The sequence below is a fragment of the Hermetia illucens genome, chromosome 4 (assembly GCF_905115235.1).
Source record: "Hermetia illucens chromosome 4, iHerIll2.2.curated.20191125, whole genome shotgun sequence".
Lineage (NCBI taxonomy): Eukaryota > Metazoa > Arthropoda > Insecta > Diptera > Stratiomyidae > Hermetia > Hermetia illucens.
The window spans coordinates 169,916,642-169,938,075 of NC_051852.1; the positions used below are offsets into that span (position 1 = coordinate 169,916,642).

General features: G+C 47.0%; 1 long non-coding RNA gene across 1 annotated transcript; it reads left to right on the forward strand.

Annotated features, from left to right (window-relative positions):
- Positions 1-12,076: 12,076 nt before the first annotated feature.
- On the forward strand, positions 12,077-12,803 carry LOC119655349. The gene is made up of 2 exons (XR_005249902.1): positions 12,077-12,215; positions 12,267-12,803. It is a non-coding gene; the product is annotated as an uncharacterized LOC119655349 (long non-coding RNA).
- Positions 12,804-21,434: the final 8,631 nt, after the last annotated feature.

The window sequence follows — 21,434 nt, forward strand, 5'->3', positions numbered from 1 at the left end:
GCTGTAGGTGAAGTCTGGACTGCGTAGGATTAGATTAATGGTTTTTTGATTGGACGGGGTAAAGGTAAAGAAGGGGTGATTACCTTCTTTTAAGAGTGCCTTGGCGGCGTGGTAATCTGCTTGAGAGGATGTGGGTAGAGTGAATGCTTGTATTTTTAAAAGACAGATTCTGAGGATTGGAAGCTAAAAGTTTATCGGTTACATTTTTTCTGGTGGAAGGGTCAGCTCTGATTATTAGGGGCGGACATTTACTTATATTAGTGGCTTGCGGAGCTGACGTCTGCGGTCTGTGGCACTTGGTGCATTGAGGTCTTCGCGGCGATTTGTGGGCGGCTAGTCTGGGGTGATGTTGGCTGATGGAAAGCTACGGGATGCTGGAGTGTTTTGGAGGAGTGGAGAGGGGGTTGAGTTGGATGGTATGGACGCAACTGCGTTGCGGAGCAGTCTGCTGGAGACGGTATCTCCTCATCAGAAGCTATAACGAAAGCGCTTTTAGTTTCTCGTTCTAGGGCCTCCTCGAGCCGCTTCTTCAGCGCTTGCATTTCGCCTTCATCGACTGAAGACAAGTGATCGAAGTGGGAATTGCTGTCCCGGGACCTGTGAGGGATAGAAATATCGGGAGGAAATGTCGTCGTCGCTTACTTCATCGGCGTGAGAACGCTTTAGATTGGAAGGATCCCCTGGTTGCAGAGATAGCGTCCCTTCGAGGAGGTTGTGAAAGTTAAACCAGCCATGTTTACCGCCTCTTCAAGAGTATTGGACAACGCTGTGAGCATTGACGCCTATAAATCTTCTAGCAAAAGAGGCAAATCATTTCTACCTGAGAAGTAAGTGTCGAGCTAACTGGGGACCTTTGGAAAACAACTAGGACGGAACTACAAGAGAAAGAAACAAGGACGCGAACCCGTGTATTGACTTTAAATTTGACAAGTCTCGCGATTGTCTTAAGTCCTTCGCTAAATTTGAGTTCCAGAAACACTGTATGTTCCATTGTCCGAGGTTTATGGATATTCCCGGGCAAAAGATTGGGGGTATTTATAGCGGGTTTGAATTAAACAAATTGCTGCAATCGGACGCAAATCAACTGCCCACCAGGATAATCTCGAAGACGTCGTTAAAGGAGTTCAATCTAGTATCAACAAAGTGTGAGCTGCCGAAGGAGGACTCCCGAAAAATACGTCTCCTCACGTCTATCATTTCACCATTGAATATATGGGTTTGTCAATAGCCATGGCCTGTTCAGTATACCTTGTAATTCTCGTCTCATACAGTACAACTTGGGTGGATATTCTGGTATGGTACCAATGGTATCTATAGGTTTCATATTCTAGTACTGAATTAGGTTGTGATTAAGCGATCTCTAAACGCTTCACATCCTAATGCTAAACTAGGTTGTGTAGGTGGTAAAAAGAGACCTTTATCGCGATATAAAGACAGGCCCATAGAGTAAAAGGCTGGAACAAGTACTGAACTTCCTTAAAAAAGTGTGCTCGGGTCTATTTTGTATCTCCTTTACTCGTCGGGTTTACCTTCCAACAAATAATTACCTACATCAACACTTGCAGATGGTACCTTTGAGCTCACAAATTACTCCCTCCCATGCTCGCACTGGAAGAACACCAGCAGTAAGTGGACAGTATCTTAAATATCGAGTTTATGCAGACAGCACAATCTAAGATATTACGGAGGTTAAGATATGCCCACAACACTTAAGAGTGCTTTATTTTAGGACGAGATACTAATGAAAAATCTCTATAAAAACCCAAAAGAGGTGCTCTCCTGTTTTATTTCAATGATTGACATCCTATTCTGATAGGGTCAAAAACGCTGACAACTTTGCTATACTCTATAAAATCTATAATTAAAGCCAAATCCGCCGTAGCCAGTCCCAACCGCTGTTGTGAAAGGAGGAGGGATAAGTGGCTTCAGTCTGAATGGTACGCCACCGCAGTGTCTCAAGGAGTAGGTGAGGAAATTGCAGGAACTTTGCAGTCCTGCAGATTACTCATTGAGGAAGCTATCACCACACCTGGAGGTTAGGTATAAAATGCAAACACAAAAATTAGGAGGAAAAAAATTTGAGATCCCATACGGATAACCAACGGTAGTCGTCTGACTTGGTGACTGCGTCCGGCTCCCGTAATGGACAGCACGGCGTTGAAACCGTTAGTCGTGGGGCGGTTCCATACCTAGGCGCCACCATGACCAAGAACATTGTTCCGCTTGCTCCAGTTAATTCGCCACAATCTGTGGCGACCACTTCAGTAGGTTTGCGAAGGCAGCGAATGAAGCGGACTGAAGGAACAAACCTCTTCATCATCCGCTCTTCCTATGAAAAAACGGTGGGGACAGGTATAACACCTCACCGCCTCTTGTTGCTCCAGATATTTGCCGCGCGTTTCCTGCAATTTTCTCACGTGACTGTGCAGCAAGTCACAGACCATTACCGCTTTATAACTCGGAGCGTGTTCGATTTGAGGTCATCGCGGAAACTGGTGGCCAAGAGCCGTTGGGGGCAGATACGGCGGTATCAATAACACCACGCCGCACTGCAGGCAATAGTTTTAGTACTCGCCAAAGCACTCTTCTCCACCGACCAGCTAAGGTTTCCACTTAGGTCTGGGACGAATTCCAAAGAGCGTGTTTAAAATTCTCGGAAATGAATCCTTTGCATATACCAGGTATTCGCAGGCACTATGCATCTCCAGCAACTCCGGGAATTCTATCTCAAATCAATGATGAGAGAGAGAGAGAGGACTGTGTGCTGATATGCCGCTGCTGCAATTACAATCACTTATGTATTTTGGTGCCTTTACGACCGTCAGAGTGCACGGTCAGAAGATTGGCTTTCGTGTTATTGGTTTGAGGGGCCGAGGGGATCCACCATGGAAAATTCGTCTGAAACGTCGAGGGGACTCATTAAGGCAGGACATTCTAAGGCGGATTTAAATCAGCTCGAGCAATGCTAGTAGACGGGTGAAAAATAAAGTGCAGAGGGTTTACAGGAACTATGCCATCTCCAGTGGAACATCCGTAGTTGAAATTCTGGACACTCTAAAGCAGAAACTTTCTGTCATATGCAGTCGGTTGCGACGGTATGGCGAAAGTCATTCCAAAGGTTTCCAAAATGCAATGTACGCGAGGAATTAGTGGAGTTTAGATCACTCAACGAAGCAAGCAACAGAACATCTGGACAGTACAGTTTTTGGTGACGGAAGGGAAAGAGTGTTGGGATGGACTTTGGGGGTTACCCACCCAGCATGCTGAGCATGCTGAGTGGATCACCTCCGAAGGCACCCGTCATTCCACTACGCCTGGCATGCATTTTTCGTATGTTACGTTAAGGAGAAGTTCGACAAGCAATAAACAGTTCGAAGAACTGGAATGGCCCAGGTATGGATCGAGCGCAGAAATTCTGGCACAAAAGTTCGCCAGTATACATGGTTAGTTGACACACAGCATAAATCAGGTCTTGAATCGGCTGGAGGAATTTCCACCATTCCTCACTGCGGGGATTACCTTCCTTATCCCTAAAAGGGATACGGAGCAGGACCCCGTCGATACACTTGTTCACCAACCCTCTAGAAGTTCATAATGTCCATCATTAGTGGAAGGGTTGATGCAAATCTCGAGGTCAACAACATTCTGTCCGAGGAGCAGAAGGGCTGCCGAGTTGGGTCATGGGGTTGCAAAGAGCAATTCATTATCAACTCTGCAGTTGTAGGGCAAGAGAGTGGAGGTTAAAGAAACCTCTTTAGTTGCTATATCGATTATGCCAAGGCTTTCGACAACGTCTTGCATTCCTGGCTAATGGATGTCCTACATCTGTATTGCATTGATCCCCAACTAATAAAGTTTTTGGTGTCAGTCATGGAAGGGTAGCACACCACCTTATCAGTGCCTCCATCTGAAGTGTGCCAATTCCTCAGAGTCTATCCCATATACGAAGAGGCATCTTCCAGTGGAAAAGGCAAAAGTTGGTGTTGCTTCCGAAGCCTGGCAAGCCACCAGGAAACCCAGCGTCGTATCGTCCTATCCGCTTGTCGGATACAATGGGGAAGATGATGGAGAGAGTCATCTACAACAGACTCCTGCCCATCATCGAAGCCAGCAATGGTTGATCGGAACGCCAGTTTGGTTTCCGACGCGCCCACTCTACGGTGGACGCAATTGGCATGGTGGTAAACCTGGCAAAAGGTGCACTGATTTCTGGCGGCTGCTGTGCCGTGGTCGCGTTGGATGTCAAAAACGCATTCAACTCGGCCAACTGGAATAGAATTAAACGGGCGCTGGCTCCCCCTCGGACACCACCTTGTCGTGGTGGGGGAGCTTGTAGTAGTTTACTACTACACTAAGGGTGTCCAAAAATATGAATATGGAAACGATGGATATAAACTCTCCAAGTGGTAAGAAGTCACAGACTTCGAATCCACCCGCGACCATGAGCAATAATGTCGCGGCCGAGGCGCGGATTTTGGAGGCCTCACCACGTTCATATTTGCCTATAGAGCAATCTGTAGAAGGCATGCTTTCCGACTCAGTGGAAAGTTTGCATTTAGTGCCTACGGCGAAGTTAGCCAGAAAGGAAAGTACGGAAACTCTCAAATTGGGAGAAACTGGAAATCCGACTACGGCCGGCCCGTCCGCGGTACTACAGCCCAAATCTACTCGCAAGCGGAAGAGAAAGGCCCGGCAGAAGGGAACTTCGGCCACTAAGGAGGGGGGACTACAGGCTGAATCCTGCCTGTCAGAACCTTCTCCGCCATCCTTACTGGGAAGAGCGGAAGAACGGGAAGCTGGTGACGTGGACGCTACTGGTTCAACGCCAGTATGTGGAAATGGATCCAAGCGGTCCGAACACCGTGAACCTGGAAAGGCCCTAAGCCGACGGCAGAAGAGAGCATTGCGAAGGAAGATGAAGCACCTTGGGAGTGAGGACATGGACGTGGCTGTACCACTAGGCGCGGTAACGCCCAGAGAAATCGGACGCAAGGTAGCGGAATCTCCGGCGGAAGGTGGAGATAAACTGGAAACCTCGGTAAGATCCACACTGGACGCACCAGACTCTTCAGTCAGCGGTAATGCGCGCAAGAAGCGTAAGACCAACACATCTGCTGTGGCCGACGCTTTATTGTGCTCCGCACCAGGGCTTACATCCACGCGTCTCGCGGGGATTAGGACCGGTGTGCCGGGAGATGATCAAATCAGCGAGAGGGATCTCAATGAAGCTGGTCCCTCCCACAGGAATACGAACACGAAGGCGGGAAGGAAGAGGACGTATGCGCAAGCTGCGGCCTCTGTTCTGGCTGCTGTCGTGGGAGTTTCCTCCAAGGATGGCAAAATGTCAGAGAGACAATTTACCATCCTCCAGGAATGCCTGTGGAAGAAAATGATGGAGCCTGGAACGAAGCCACGATTTAACGATCAAGGTTTTCGTGATGGGCTTCTACATTTGGAGTGCGCTGACGAGGCTGCCTTAAAGTGGCTCCAGCAGGTAATCCCAACTTTGAGTTCCGGCGGTCGGCCCAAGTTCACTATTGTGAACACTGAGCTACGCAGGACAGAACATGTCGGATGTTGGCTACCGGGCCCTCGAAGGAAGGCAGAGGACATCATCCGTTTGCTGGGTGAACAGAACCCGGGCATGGACTTTGGGCACTGGAGGGTAAAGTTCATGAATGCCAGGAAGGACCAATCTACAAACGTGGAGGGCTTCAACTTTGAATTCGAACTGGACCAACAGAGTCTGAATGTGCTCAGGGGAAGTCACCATATGGTGCTCCACTTTTTCCTATATAGACTGAAATTCCGTCATATCAGGAAACTGTAGGGCATCATCTCCATTTTGAGAGCGAAGAACAATGATGGTCTTCGACTCACACAACATAGAGCAAATTGCAGCATCTTCGGTGCGCTCTCCCACAATGGAGACGTGCGCGGAGGATAGTGCATACAGGGGCGGAACTCCCGTATGGGGGCTCGCACTGGGGAAGGGACTACAGAGTGAATCCTACCTGCTAGTAACTTCTCTTACACCTTCCAAGGAACAGGCGGAAGGAAGGGAAGCCAGAGACGTGAACGAAACTGACTTGATGCCAGTTCGAGTGATCGAATCTATGCAACCCGGACACCGCAAACCAAGTAAGGTGCTAAGTAGAAAACAGACGAATGCTCCGCGGGATGAGGTGAGATCTTTCGTGGATGAGAACATGGGAATTGCGGTACTCCCAAGTACGGCTTTTCTCAGAGAAATCAATCACGAGGGGATCGAGTCTCTGGCGGTACGGTGTGGGGGAAACCCCGTCATACGCGGACTGCCGCATATGCTTCTAACTGTTTTCCATAAGACAATAGACTAAGTTTATGTCGAAAAACATAAAGATTGGTCAAATCAACCTGCAGCATGCCAAAGCTTCCTCCTACCTGTTGGCAGCGAGAATGACAAAGCCACAGGATTTCCCCTATATCTTTCTGGTGCAAGAACCTTGGGTTCGATTTAACAGAATCTGTGGTATTGGATCAGTAAAGGGGGCTAGGATCTTCTACGACGAAAGATCCATAAGACCGAGAGCTTGCGTCTTGATGTCAAGACGGTTAGAGGCAACTATGCTGAGACAATATTGTTCCCAGGACTTAGCTACGGTCATCATACAATACCAGATAAATGGCGAGAGGAAAAACATCATAGTTGCCTCCGCTTATTTACCCTATGATTCTTTGTATCCTCCACCGACGCAAGAACTTAGGGATCTGTTGGCGTATGCAGAATCAAGTGGTCTCGAACTCTTAATAGGTTGCGATGCGAATGCTCAACATATTTGTTGGGGCAGTAGCAAATGCGATCCAAGAGGAGAGAAGCTATTTGATTTCATCACTTCAGCTGGTCTTATGACTGCAAACGTGGGGTGCGCCCCTACGTTCGTGGGACCGAGAAGAAGCGAAGTAATTGACCTAACAATCTGTACCCCAAAATTGTTAGAGTTGATTACACACTGGCGAGTGCTAGACGAGGTCTCACTGTCAGATCACCGATATCTAGAATTCAATCTGACTATTGCGGGCGAACAGTCTGCAGTACAAAGACGGAACCCTAGGAAAACGGATTGGGCAAAGTTCAATGAACTTCTTGGCAATAAAGTACAGTTCCCTAGGCGACTAAGGACTCCTTTGGTGCTGGAAGATGAATTGAAAACTCTGAACTACACACTTTTAGAGTGTTATGAAGAGGCTTGTCCTATTTCCCGAGGCCAAAGTGGTAAAACAGTTCCAGAACTGCAAAAACTCAGGAAATCAACCAGGCGACTTCTAAATCGTGCTTGCAAAAGTAACAAGAACGAAGACTGGTTAAATTTCAGGAACTCACAACGTGAATATAAGAGGCTCGTGAGGTGCTCGAAACGAGACTCCTTTAGAGCGTACTGTGAGGAACTGGAAGGCGAAAGGGAGACTTCAAGGCTGTGCAGAGTCCTCAAAAGGGATGAGTCGGCCAAGTTGGATTCTCTTAGAAAACCCGACGGTACTTTCACGAGCTCCAGACTGGACTCAGTACAGACCCTCCTGGAAGTACACCACCCGGGAGAACGGGTGAGAGAAGTGGTAGGGGGAGAGTTGACGGTTCTTGCAACCCCTTCAACACGCAAGCGTTGCAAGAGGAACTGGAACACTGCGAAAGCGGTTGTTACCCATGAAAAGGTTAGAGCTGCCATACTGTCCTTTGAACATTTCAAAGCACCTGGCATGAATGGCATCTATCCGGCAATGCTAAAGGAGGGTATGGAGCATTTAGAGCGACCTCTAAGAAATATTTTTCGAGGATGTCTTGCTCTGGGCTACGTGCCTTCTTCTTGGCAACAGGTTAAAGTAGTTTTCATACCGAAACCTGGGAAAGATGACTATTCTAATCCAAAGAACTTCAGACAGATCAGCTTGACTTCATTCTTGCTGAAAGGTTTGGAGAGACTGGTGGAGCGTCACATTCGTGGAAACGCACTTAGGTCACACCCACTTAGTGAAAACCAACATGCTTACCAGCGTGGAAAGTCCTGTGAGTCTGCTCTTCATTCTTTGGTCACAAAGATAGAGGATGCAACTTTGAATGGTGAGTACGCGATGGGGGTGTTCGTGGACATTGAAGGGGCTTTTGACTGTGCGCCTTTTCAAAAACTTTGTGATGCCGCCAGAGCGCATGGTGTTGATGATGCTTTAATTAAGTGGATCCATGCTATGCTAACGCAAAGATTGCTGTGCGCTGAGGTAGGGGTCAATCGCTACCTGACTGCGGAGGCAACGAAGGGCTGCCCCCAAGGAGGTGTGCTTTCGCCGCTTCTGTGGAGTATGCTGATCGACTCACTACTATGCGAACTGCAAAATTTGCCAATACACGCTCAAGCTTATGCTGATGACGTGGCTGTACTTGCTGTTGATCGGGATCTTGGAACGGTGTGTAGGAATATACAGCGTGCCGTTGATTTGATAGACAGCTGGTGCCTTAGATATGGTTTGTCAGTTAATCCCAATAAAACCACAATGGTTTTATTCACAAAAAGGAGAAAACTAGATGGACTTTGCCTCCCTGAGATGAGGGGTACTACCCTTCAACTCTCCGAAGAAGTGAAATACCTGGGGGTTACTCTAGATAAAAAACTTCTTTGGAACAAACATGTAGAGGTAAAGATGAAACGAGCTCCCACAGCTTATGGGCTGTGCAGACGGACCTTTGCCTCGACATGGGGACTCAGGCCTCATGTGGTAATGTGGATATACGTTGCCATCATTAGGCCGATGTTCGTATATGCATCCGTAGTGTGGTGGGTTAAGGTGAGACAAAAAGGTTTTCACCGTAAACTAGCTGCACTCCAAAGAACTGTTTGTCTGGGTATCACTGGTGCCATGAGCACGACATCCGGCGCAGCTCTGAATGCACTACTCAATTTGCAGCCCCTGGATATATTTATTCAAAGCACTGCAATGGGAGCAGCTCATAGGCTAATTCGATTAGATCTATGGGAAAATAACGGATGTGGGGAGCACAGAGCATTGGAAGAGTTACTGGGAGGACTGAATCCAGTTCTTACAATGCCTTTCGATTCTGGTGTCCCAACACATCTGTTTGGTAGAAGATATGTAGTTACCCTGAAGCGTAGAGAGGACTGGGAAGACCCAGAGGAATGCGTGGCGGGATATACGGAAGTCTTCTACACCGATGGCTCAAAAACAGAAGAGGGTTCTGGAGCCGGAGTCTACCTCTCGAATAAAAACGAGAAGTGGGCTTTTCCTTTGGGACAATATGCAACGGTTTTTCAAGCCGAAGTTTATGCGATCCTAAGGGTGGCAAACTGGGTGATTGACGAGCGGTTGAAGGGCAGGCGCATCGCAATCTGCAGTGACATTCAAGCTGCACTGAGGGCATTGAGCAGTCCTTTGATCACCTCGAAAATCGTTCAGGAATGCAGAAACCATTTGAACTCTATGTCTAGATTCAATACGGTGGAACTACTCTGGGTACCTGGTCACTGTGGCATAGAGGGAAATGAAATCTCGGACGCTTTAGCGAAAGAGGGGTCAATCTCCCCTATGCCGGGACCGGAGCCAGCAATTGGGGTATCAGTAGCATTGGCTAAATCTGTTTTCAAAAACTGGGAACAAGTTTCCCATAATGACAGGTGGCAGAGCCTAAATGCTGCTCGACACACCAAACTTTTCCTGCCAGAACCCAACATACGTACCGCAAAGTTTATCCTGTCGAAGAGCAGGAGGACTTGCAGGTGTATTGTGGGCATTCTGACAGGCCATAATTCACTAGCTGGGCATATGTTCAGAATAGGAATTACCGAAGATGATACGTGTCCCTCCTGTAATGAGGAAGCGGAATCCACGGAGCATTTCCTATGTGAATGCCCCGCCTATGGACGCATCAGGCATCAGATCTTTGGTGCCGATGTTCTCCAATTACGACGGGTAGCATCACATCCACTAACGGAAATCCTACGATACGTTAACGAATCCGGAATATTCCGTTAGACGGGGGAGACGAGTACAATGGGCCAACACGGCCTGAGTGCTCGGAAGCTGTAGCTTCTCCCCACCATACACACACACACACACACAAGGGGCGTTGGCTGACATAGATGTCCCCGGATACTTGGCGAATTTGGTGGAAAACTACCTCTCAGAGAGGACTCTCTGGTACGGGACGGATGAGGGTCCCAAAGAGTACATTGTCACGGCGGGGATACCACAAGGATCGGTACTTGGTCCCCTGTTGTGGAATATCATGCATAATGGGGTGCTTGCTCTTCCCGTCCCAGAGGGGACTACGATTGTCGGCTTTGCTGATGACCTAGCTGTGGTTGTTGCAGCAAAACACCCAGAAGATGTGGAGGTTTACGCAACGGAAACAGTGAGAGTGGTAAAGTCGTGACTAGAAAAGGCCGGGCTGACCTTGGCGGACGCGAAAACGGAAGCGGTCTTAATAACGAACCGCAGAAAAAATAACACTCTGGAAGTGGAGGTCGGTGGACATACGGTCGTATCAAAGCCGGCTATTAAATACCTGGGGGTAATAATTGACACCAAATTGAGTTTTAGGGAACACTTAGAGTATGCATGCCAAAAGGCAGCCAGTGCCACCACGGCACTTGCAAAAATGTTGCCAAATATTGGTGGACCGAAACATTGCCGGAGGTTGGTGCTAGCCGGAGTGGTGCGCTCCATCCTGCTCTACTCGTCGCCTGTGTGGGCAGAGGCGCTTGCAAACTCTCAGAGACGGAAGCAGGTGAACTCGGTTTACCGGCGGATGGCTTTGAGGGTTTGCAGTGCTTTTAGAACCACATCAGATGAGGCAGTATTGGTGGTGGAAGGCATGATCCCGGTTGACATTCTGGCCAAAGGAATGAGTGCCCTGTACAATACAAGACATATGGAGGGGCATGCACAGCGTAGAAATGCGGCAAGGTCAGAGTCGCTTGATCTCTGGCAACGCAGATGGGACGAGTTTACGAAAGGTCGGTGGACGCACAGGGTCATTCCCAACATTAGGGTGTGGCTTGAGCGAAAACATGGGGAGACCAACTACCAGATTACCCAGTTTCTCACGGGACACGGTGGTTGCTACAGGCTGTATCTGCACCGCTTTGGGTTGGATAATTGAAATATGAGGAGCATGCAGATTATTTCAAGATATTTCAACTATTGGCAATTTCCCATTTCTATTAGAAGATAAAAGGAAAAAAATGAAGGGGCTTTATCAGGCCAGTATTAGTTTCAAATCTACATAAAGTTATGTTGTCAACATGCAGGTTATTACCATAACAATATTGCATGTGTCCTACTTCCGCGAGCATATCAATTTTCACGAATTCCATGAATCGATGCGAGGGCTTGTACCCAGAAAACGTTCAACTCGCAACAACGTTCATGTTGAACCCCAATGAATTCAGGTACACATTCCTTGAGAAATATTCGACAGTATACCAACGCAAAGGATATAAATCCTTTCATAGGGATTCAGTAATAAATTTGTTTACTAATTTCATCAGGGCCGTTGTCTATGTTATGATATACACAACAAAATAACGACCTTCAATCGCAGGTACGCGGTGGGGCGTTGCGAATATATTAATGTTGGGGAACACTTTCACTATGGACTTGTTCGTCCTTTTTAAGTATTATCTGATTAGCCTTTTACTGTGAGTCTAGAGGACCTTGTTAAATTTACGTTCTCTATCGATTTTCCTTGATGTCTTTGTTCTGACAGTGAGCCGACTTTCGAGAATAAGGATTGTCCTTTCAATGAGAACTTTGGTATGTATAGTCACGGTGATACACCGGCAGAATCATTTTCTTTGCTTCTGCAAATAAGTAGGGAAAAATAGGGTTTTGCATCCAGGAAACAGGAGCAGCAGCTTTATTTACGGGTTTTGAATGTGTGGCAGAACCTTAAACCAAACGGAGGATGTTACATGGAGTCACCCTACCGAAGTACAAATTTAGATCAAGTTCATAGTGTTGAAGTTTGGTCGATAGTTCCAGGACAACACGTCGATAAATTTCTCGGGTGGGAATGTTTCCTGTTCGCAAAAAACTTTCTTTGGGTTACAGTCACCATTGGAATTCTTTGTTGAGAAGGTCGTTGTGGTAGAGTAGACCTGCTTCGGTTTGGCTTAGTTGGAACTGAACCTCGAGTTTGGAGCATATCTGAGTTTTCCCTGGATCAAGTTTGTGTTCAAGCAGTTTCGTAACCGTATAAAAAATTGTAGTTTTTTCAGAAGCAATGTGTGATCCTTGTGTCCTTTGTTGCGTAACCTACGATCACTGTTCGTCCTGTTCATGCAGTGATGTGCACGTTTGCTACCATTCTTGCTCACATAATCACTGCCATCGTTACTGCCGGTGCTATCGACATCGTTGCTATTATTGCTGGAAGCGCAAGTGTCTACTACTTTAAAATAGTCGTGATGTTTGGCAAGCGGAGTAGGCGACATCAGGGAAGCGAAGGATAGGAGAAAAAGGACATGCTGCGCATAGATCGGTAGTGTTGGATTATTATATTTGACCTTCTCATAGATTTCAAGGAGGACTATGATTCAAATGGATTCGTCAAGAATGCAGGGGGATCATAGCGAATAGAGAAACATTTTTGAGTTAGGAGAGTAGATGATTCATGGATTCGCTTTCAAGAATTTTTGGGAGTTTCCTCAGTGAAATTCGACGTTAAGTGATGTGAATTTTGAATGTAAAACTTTATCTGGTAGTCGTGTTAGGATCTATTAAAGGCGCAGTTTTGATTTGACTGTAAAACCGTTTTTGCTACTTTGTATTTTACCAACCTGGAGTCCTCAGACCACCTCACTTCATTAAAGAAAATTAAGGGAGTAAGTAAGAAACATTGAAATGTGCTGATCCCTTTTTTATTCATTTCATAGATTTCAAAATATAAACAAGTCGGGAAACCGGAAGCTGGACGCTTCAGGTACGAAAGGTTTTGTGTATTTCTTAGTACGTAGCACGTAATATATCCATATATTATGTGAGAGTTTCCACTTTCGGGTGATATTGACATTCATAGTCTTCAATTTTCAAAGAAGCAACAAATTTGAGGTATTATAACTTTGTTGGTAATAGTGCGATTTCCACCAAACTTGGTAAGATCATGCTCTATATTATAACCTATATCACTGCACTTATGGTACTAGGATGAACTTAAGGGGGGTTTCTAACCAATTACAAAAAATTGTAGTAATATACTATTATCAACTTTATTTAAACAGATATCGCCATGGAAGGTATTTCGGAGCCCAGGCACCATATAGTGGCACCCTTCTGATTTTTTTCAGATTTTTCGGTTAGGTAGTTTCTGAGAATGGCCCCCTTAAAGAAGTGATCACTTTCAACCCCCCGCGCTCCCCACCTTTTCAACGAATGTCAAAACTAAGATCGGCTTTGAAAAGTACTAATCGAGACCTTTAATTTGATACCCCACATGACTATATTTGATGAAAAAAAATTTTACACCCCCCTTTTGCATGACCCCCCCCCCCTTAAATTCGACGTAAAAGGATGTAATTGACTGTATGCGTGAGCGTTCACAGTTCCCACCTTTCTAACAAATTTGGTGCCAATCGCTATAACCGTCTCCGAGAAAAATGCGTGTGACGGACAGACAGACAGACAGACGGACAGACAGACAGACAACGGAGTTGACAAATCTCCCATCAGGCGCGTCCCTTCGTGCGGATAAGGGAATGCTCGGCGGATGCGTAGGAATATGTACATATACGCATTTGGAGGTGTGCGTGTATGGGCATGCTTATGCGCAGGCCGGGTAGGTGGGAAGTAAACGCCCGCCCGTGGATAAAAATTGGCTATGGGAAGGATACCCAGAAATAAAACTAAACATGGAGGAACAGAAGGAGAATAAAGCTACGGTGCAGGGCTTCGGAAACCCAGTACCGGCGGCTTTTGGGAGTGGGCAAGCAGGCTCCCGGCCGTCGATATCCCTCGACTGCAGTGCCTCGGTGGTGGATTACTTGGCCACCGTTGCATCAAATACTACAAGTAGCCTGGAGAAAGAGGCATTTAAAAGGAGTACATCACTCCCGAGAACGCCTATTCAAAACCCAAGAAAAGATGGGGCACAAACTGGTCAGTTATTAGCCCATAGCGGGGTAACTACACCTGGTCGAAACATGTCGCAGGACTTAGTGGTTGATCCATTTAAGAGAAGCTCGACGATAGTGCGATCTCCTCCGAAATCAACTTTGATGAAGGAAGGAAATCAGGGAAGCTCTCGGAAGGCTAATAAGTACGTAAGCGCCCAACGTGAAAACCAAGCGGAGGAGCTATGTCAGAGTCCGGAAGAATCATCGTTTGCCCTACTCGGAGGTAAAATAGTAGAGTTGTCTGAATTTATTAAGGACAAACACAACGTGCACCAGGCCATCAAAAACATGGTCCGTACCATTCGGGTACTATACAATGGTGCCAAGGAAGAAAAAAACGCCTCGAAGAAATCAAGCGTCACCCAGGCAACACAAGTGACACTCCCTCAACATCCAAAGGGCGGTAAACTTGAAAAGAGGAGTAGAGAGTGCGCGAACGATTCTTTCGGATCCTCACAGGACGCTAAAAGGCAAAAAGGCCTCTCACCGGCAAAAGGCAAGGGAAATAAAGTTACCAACATCGTGGAAACTGCGGCGCCGATATCCTTAGGAGTTGATGGACCTAGGAGAAAACGTCAGCCGAATCAGACGCTCCCAGAAAGGAGACTTGATGCTGGAGCTGAAGAAGTCTTCGGGTAAAACGGTGGAAAATTTCCTCGGCAAGGTGGAGAAGTCCTTAGGAGAAAAAGCTCAAGTACGGGCCAGAAAGCAGGAGCTTGTCATAGAATGTAAGGACATTGACGAAATCACGACCAAGGAGGATATCCGTGACGCCTTAGAAAAGCAGTTCGGACCACTTAGCTTGCAAGATTCCGCAATCAGGGGACTGAGGAAGGCATACGGAGGCACGCAAACGGCAACCATAAGCTTACCAACTGAAGCAGCGTTCAAACTGCTGGCGGCTGGGAAAGTAAAATTAGGTTGGGTCGTTTGCCGACTTAGGGAGCAGGTATCCTTTAATCGCTGCTTTAGATGCCTGGAATTCGGCCACATAGCGGCGAAATGCACCGGTGACTGTGACAGGTCAAAATGTTGCAGAAAATGTGGGAGAGAAGGCCATATGTTCAGGGAGTGCAAGGCTGAGCCTGAATGCATACTCTGCAAGGAAAAAAAAGGCGTAGACTGTCGGCACGTTGTAGGCAGCAGCAGATGCCCAGTGTTTAAGCGAGCCTTGAATGCAGTAAAAAAATGAGGTTGATACAAATCAACCTCAACCACTGCGAGGCAGCGCAAGACCTTCTCTCGCAGACCATCTATGAGAAGGGAATCGAAGCTGCCATAATCAGCGAGCCCTATCGCAACAATAAGAGCGGTGCCTGGACTGCAGATGAAACTGGCAAGGCGGCAATATGGGCGTGTGGAAATCAGGCCATTCAAGAAGTGATGGAGTTTCCAGAAGTTGGATTCGTCAGGGCAAAAATAGCTGGTATCTATATATATAGTTGCTATGCTCCACCAAGCGCGACGATAACAGAATTCGAAGGAATGCTAGGTATGCTAGTCTCGGATGCAAGAAGTCGAAACCCCAAGATCATAGCTGGTGATTTCAACGCGTGGGCCGTTGATTGGGGCAGTGGCACTACGAACGCCAGGGGCCGTATCCTGCTCGAGGCTTTCGCGGAGCTAGATTTCGTGCTTGCCAACACGGGAAACGTTTCCACTTTTCGTGGGACAGGGTCGGGCTCAATAGCCGATCTGACCTATGTGAGTACCACATTGGCGAGGAGAATGACATGGTTTGTCAGTGAGCATTATACTCACAGCGACCACCAGGCGATTTTCCTCCAGATCGAATATGGGCCATGCGTCGATACGTGTTCCCGTGAGGCTGGAAACCGGGGCTGGTCCGTGAAAGGGCTTGAGGAGGATGCATTCATAGAGATGCTATTGGGAGGCGAAAGTCCCGGTGGTGCGGCTACGGAAAAGGTAGAGCAAATGATGGGACGTATAACAAGAGCATGCGACGCTGCTATGCCGAGGCGACGAGTTCTCGCAAAAAGGCGCTCAAACTATTGGTGGAATGAAGAGATCGCGGTGTTACGGGATGCATGTTTTCGTGCTAGAAGGATCTGCCAACGATCTAGAGCAAGACCAGACTTCGACGAGAAACGGCTAGCATATGTGAACCTTCGAGGTAAGCTTAAGCAGGCTATACGGACCAGCAAGCGAGAATGCTTCAAGGAGCTTTGCACAGAGGCAGACCAAAGCCCCTGGGGAACAGCGTACAGGATAGTTATCAAGAAGATGAGAGGGCGAACACCACAATTGACCTGCCCGCATCTTCTGCTCGATATCGTGACGGCGCTCTTCCCCCCGATAAAGGGGAGCGCAAACAGCACAAGCGAGCACTCGACGTCTACACCATATCTGCGGTAACTGAGGAGGAACTTATGCAAATTTGCCGGAGAATTGGTGATAACAAAGCACCCGGTCTGGATGCTGTTCCCAATAGAGCCCTTAAACTCGCTGTTAAGACCAGACCCGACTGGTTTATCAGCGTGTTTGAAACATGCATGATAGAAGGAGTTTTCCCCGACCGGTGGAAGAGGCAAAAACTAGTTTTGCTCCCGAAGCCGAATAAACACCCAGGACACCCATCATCATACCGACCGATTTGCCTTATCGACACGGCAGGAAAGATGCTCGAAAGGGTCATCTACAACAGACTGCTCCTTATCATCGAATACAAGGATGGACTATCGGAGCGACAATTTGGTTTTCGTCAAGCCCACTCAACAATCGACGCCGTAGACGTTGTTTTGAAGCTGGCTCGAGACGCGATGTCGTCTGAAAAATGCTGTGCCGTAGTGACGTTGGACATCAAAAATGCGTTCAATTCCGCAAGCTGGGAGTGGATAAAAAGTTCACTGGCTAAAACGGGTGTCCCTAGTTACTTGACTAAGCTCCTCAACAGTTACCTTTCGGAGAGGACACTGTGGTACGACACGGATGAGGGATCCAAGCAGTACACCGTCACCGCAGGAGTACCACAGGGCTCAGTGTTGGGTCCTCTCCTGTGGAATGTCATGTACAATGGAGTCCTTGTCCTTCCCGTGCCAAAAGAGGCCACGATAATCGGTTTCGCAGATGATCTAGCTGTGGTTGTCGTCGCGAAAGAGCCTGAAGACGTTGAAATGTACGCAAATGAAACCATTAGCGCCATAAAAGCGTGGCTGGAGATGGTTCCGCTTGACCTTGCGGAACAAAAGACGGAGGCGGTCTTGATTACCAATCGTAGGAAGAGGAATACGATTAATATTCGCGTTGGTGGTCACGTTATCACTTCGAAGCCGGTTATCAAATACCTAGGGGTGATGATTGACGCTAAAATCAATTTCAAGGGACATCTGGACTATGCCTGTGAGAAAGCGGCAAATACCAGCGTATCATTAGCGGGGATGATGCCTAACATTGGAGGTCCAAGGTACAGTCGCAGATTACTTGTGGCCGGAGTGGTTCGCTCCACACTATTATACGCGGCACCAGTTTGGGAGGAAGCATTAGCGTGTGAGAGTAATCGTAGGAGAGTAAATATGACTTACCGCTTAGTGGCGCTAAGGGTGTGCAGCGCCTTCAGAACAATATCAGGCGAGGCAGCGTGTGTTATTGCGGGAATGATCCCGATAGACATTCTGGCAAGTGAGACACGGTGCCTGTACGAGACAAGGAAAATGAATCCTCTTGAAAAGGATGCAGAATGCCGAAAAGCGGCAAGGCGAGAGTCGCTGGAGAAGTGACAGAAACGGTGGGATGACTCGCAGAGGGGTCGCTGGACCCACACTTTGATTCCCCGTATTGAGGAGTGGATCCAGCGACGACACGGTGAGATTAACTACCATCTGACGCAATTCCTGTCAGGACATGGCGGTTACAGGAAGTACCTGCACCAATTCAGGCTGGATGATTCTCCCTTGTGTCCTGAATGTGGTTGCACACTTGAGAACCCGGAGCATGTTCTGTTCCACTGTCCACGATTTCTCTCAGAAAGGAGAAGTCTGGAAGACTCCCTGAAAACCACTCTAAGCCCGCAGAACATCGTGGGGGAAATGTTGAAATCGGATGGAAACTGGTGTGCGGTGAACACCGCCATCAAACGAATACAAGAGGAACTGGGAAGAGCGGAGCGCGCAAGGAGGACGCGAAGAACGGAAGGCGTGGTCGCGTAAAGCGCAGTCCACCCCGCGAAGTAATGCTTTGCGGCGGTCCCGCGGGGAAGGAAAAAGGAGAAAGTGGGGGTGGTTTTAGTGGGTGAGAATCCCACACGCTGCTGCAACCTGGCGCGGCAGTGTCTTTCTAAGATTTCCACCTCCATCCATAAAAAAAAAAAAGACAGACAGACAGACAGACAGTAAACCGATTGTGCAAACACAAAACCTTAAAAAAGGACACGACGGGGTGTGAATTTAAAAATTGTACTATATTTGTTTTGCTTAAGTGTTCATTTCCCAATGAGAGAGCGGAGGGACCAGAAGACAGCTTGACAAATCCTTACTGGAATTTGGATCGATATGATCATCACTTCCATCTGTCGTGGGGTTTTCCTCTGACTGTTGACACTCATCTGGATGATCTTCTACATTTTTCGGCCCATTCTTACTAAGTTCACAGTTATCTAAAAACACGTCATAAAAACTATATCTATGGAATGAGAAGTACTCTGGGTTCTTATATTGAAGACATTTGCCAATTTCTGAATTCGATATTTCTGCAGGACTTAGGCTTCGGAATGCTTTGAGTTGGACTGCTGGCGGTGGGGTGAAAACTCCATTGGGAAATTCAGTGGGATTGTAATCTTCTGGAAAATCTCGAACTGGTAAGGGCGCCCATCTTTCTGTAGAAACTGAGCCGTTGTTGTTGGGGCCAGCTTCACTCACTGGCCGATTGTCATTGGGATCACAGAGTTCTTCTTTTTCGTCGTCGCTGCCAGATCCACTACTGACGCTCAGAACTTCACATATGTTTGTTGAAATTGAAGAAAAATTTGTCAAAAATAATCGCCTTAAATTGTATTTCGACAAATTCCACAGTTGCTTTGTCAGGTATAAATGTGGATTTGGCATATTTTATGAAGGATTTTAGGAACAAGCCGATTTTAATGATTATTCTTTGGAAAAAGGTTTTTTCAAGGTGAATTCTTAATTGCCATGTTAATTTGACAGAATGTTAGTTGAAAACAATAAAAAAATAACTCAAACGTCATTCATTTGAAAATCGATTATTTGATGGCGAGAGGAGATTCAAGTAAGCCAGGCCAAGCTTCCTGATGCAGATTTCGACTGACAAGTTGGGCCTGTAACCCTTACACATTTAGGAGTTTGCACTGTACTAGCCTGCTTCCAATAGAGCAGTTAGCTTTAAGAGCAGCCTATATGAATACGAGAGTTCATCCACAAGCAATGATGAGGGAATATCCACAATGAGGGCGTGGAGCAGTCATTTGTTCACCTGAAACATTGTCTGGGAATATATAAACCGGTTGTACTCTCTTCCTAGATTAAATCCGGTAGAACTTCTTTGGGTAGCTGGTCACCGGTGTAGAGGGAAATGAAGTAAAAAAGGGTTGAATTTGCTCGTACCGGGACCAGAACCAGGAACTGAGGTATCAACAACATATTAAATATAAAGTACTTAATGTTGCGTTGGCCTGACAAAATCTCAAACGGACATCTTGGGCAGCGCAAAGGTCTGTCATTCGTATTCACTATGATCCGAAGACGGAAATGGAGTGGATTGGTCAGATTTTAAAGAGGGGCATTGCAGTGGAATCCACTTTCCCAAGGTGATCGACGAAAGGGTTGCCCCAAAGGCAGTTGGCGCAGAACAAAAAAGGGTGCATGCCAGCTTCTCGGGAGGTCATGAAGGGAGCTGGAACCTTCCGGAGCATGCAGCCACCGTATGTTGCTGGCAGGCGGAGAAATGAAAGAACGGCAGGAACTTCTTAAGGAGCACGGAGGAAGTGGGAACCAAAAATTGGCGATTATAACGACTATGATCTGTGAACCTTGCCTTTCCTCGGAATGCACCTGGGCTTTCAGAAGAAGCTCGTTGTTGTTCTACCTCACCAGCTGTGGAAAATCAAAAAGAACTGGTGTATAAGGCAGAGTAGACACTTGTTTCCTAGAAGGGGCAATTAATGCGAAGTAAGCCGATCATGTCCTATGCTGACATTTTACGAAGGGTCAAGGTAGATCCTACGCTGAAGGCGCTTAACGACAATATAACGCTAATTAGGCGAACACAAAAAGGAAGATTGCTGTTCGAACTATTGAAGGAAGGATGACACTTCCATGTCAAGGCGTACACACTCTGGGAAGCGCAACCCTAACTACTAGTCGAACGCTGAAATGGTGAAATGTCGTACGGACTGCTTCAAGGCCAGAAGCCGGAGTCAACGCCAAAGAAACAGGCCAGAGTATCTATAAAGGTACCTAGAGTATAAACACGCACGCAGAAAAACTGTAGTGGGTAATCAAAGTAGAAGTAAAGTAAAAATTATTGCTTCAAGCGACTCTGTGATGAGGCAGACTCCGATCCATGGGGAGGAGCGTACAAGTCGGTTATGGCGGCAATAAAAGGCAAAAGATCCCCTCCTATTATGTGCCCCAGATTATTGTGGGAGATAGTTTCGACATTGTTCCCCCCACATCCGGAAACAATCTCTCCAATGATACCAAAGAGCGTCGAAGGCATCCCTCTAGTAAGCACATATTCTTTAGCAATTTTCAACTTACTAATTAAATTCAGTGACAGGTCTGAAAAACATGATTACTGCGATCTTCCACTCCCTTGGTGTGCCACGCAAAGTGGATAGATCCGCGCCATCTATTCGCTCGCAACACATGTTCGCACGGGTATTTACAGACTGCCTAAAAGAAGGGTCTTTCACCACAGAGTGGAAAATATGATACAAAAGCTATATTGATCCCGAAGATAGGTAAGCGGATAGGTAAACCAACAGAATATTCTATATTCTTCTGACTACAATAGACAAGGCCCTTGAGCGGGTAATCTATAACCGGGTATATCCAATAATTAATGGTGGCGATTATTGATCAAATGGACAGTTTGGCTTCTGGAAGGCTCGCTCAGCGGCTGATTTTATCAAACTGGGTTTTGAGCTAGCCAGAAAAGCCTATGGCCAAGGGAAATACTGCGCATTGGTGACTCTTGACATCAAGACTGCGTTCAATTCTGCCAGATGGAACAATATCACCGAAGCGCCCATAGTGGCACAAATCCCAAAATATATATTAAATATAATCTTTGACTGTGATT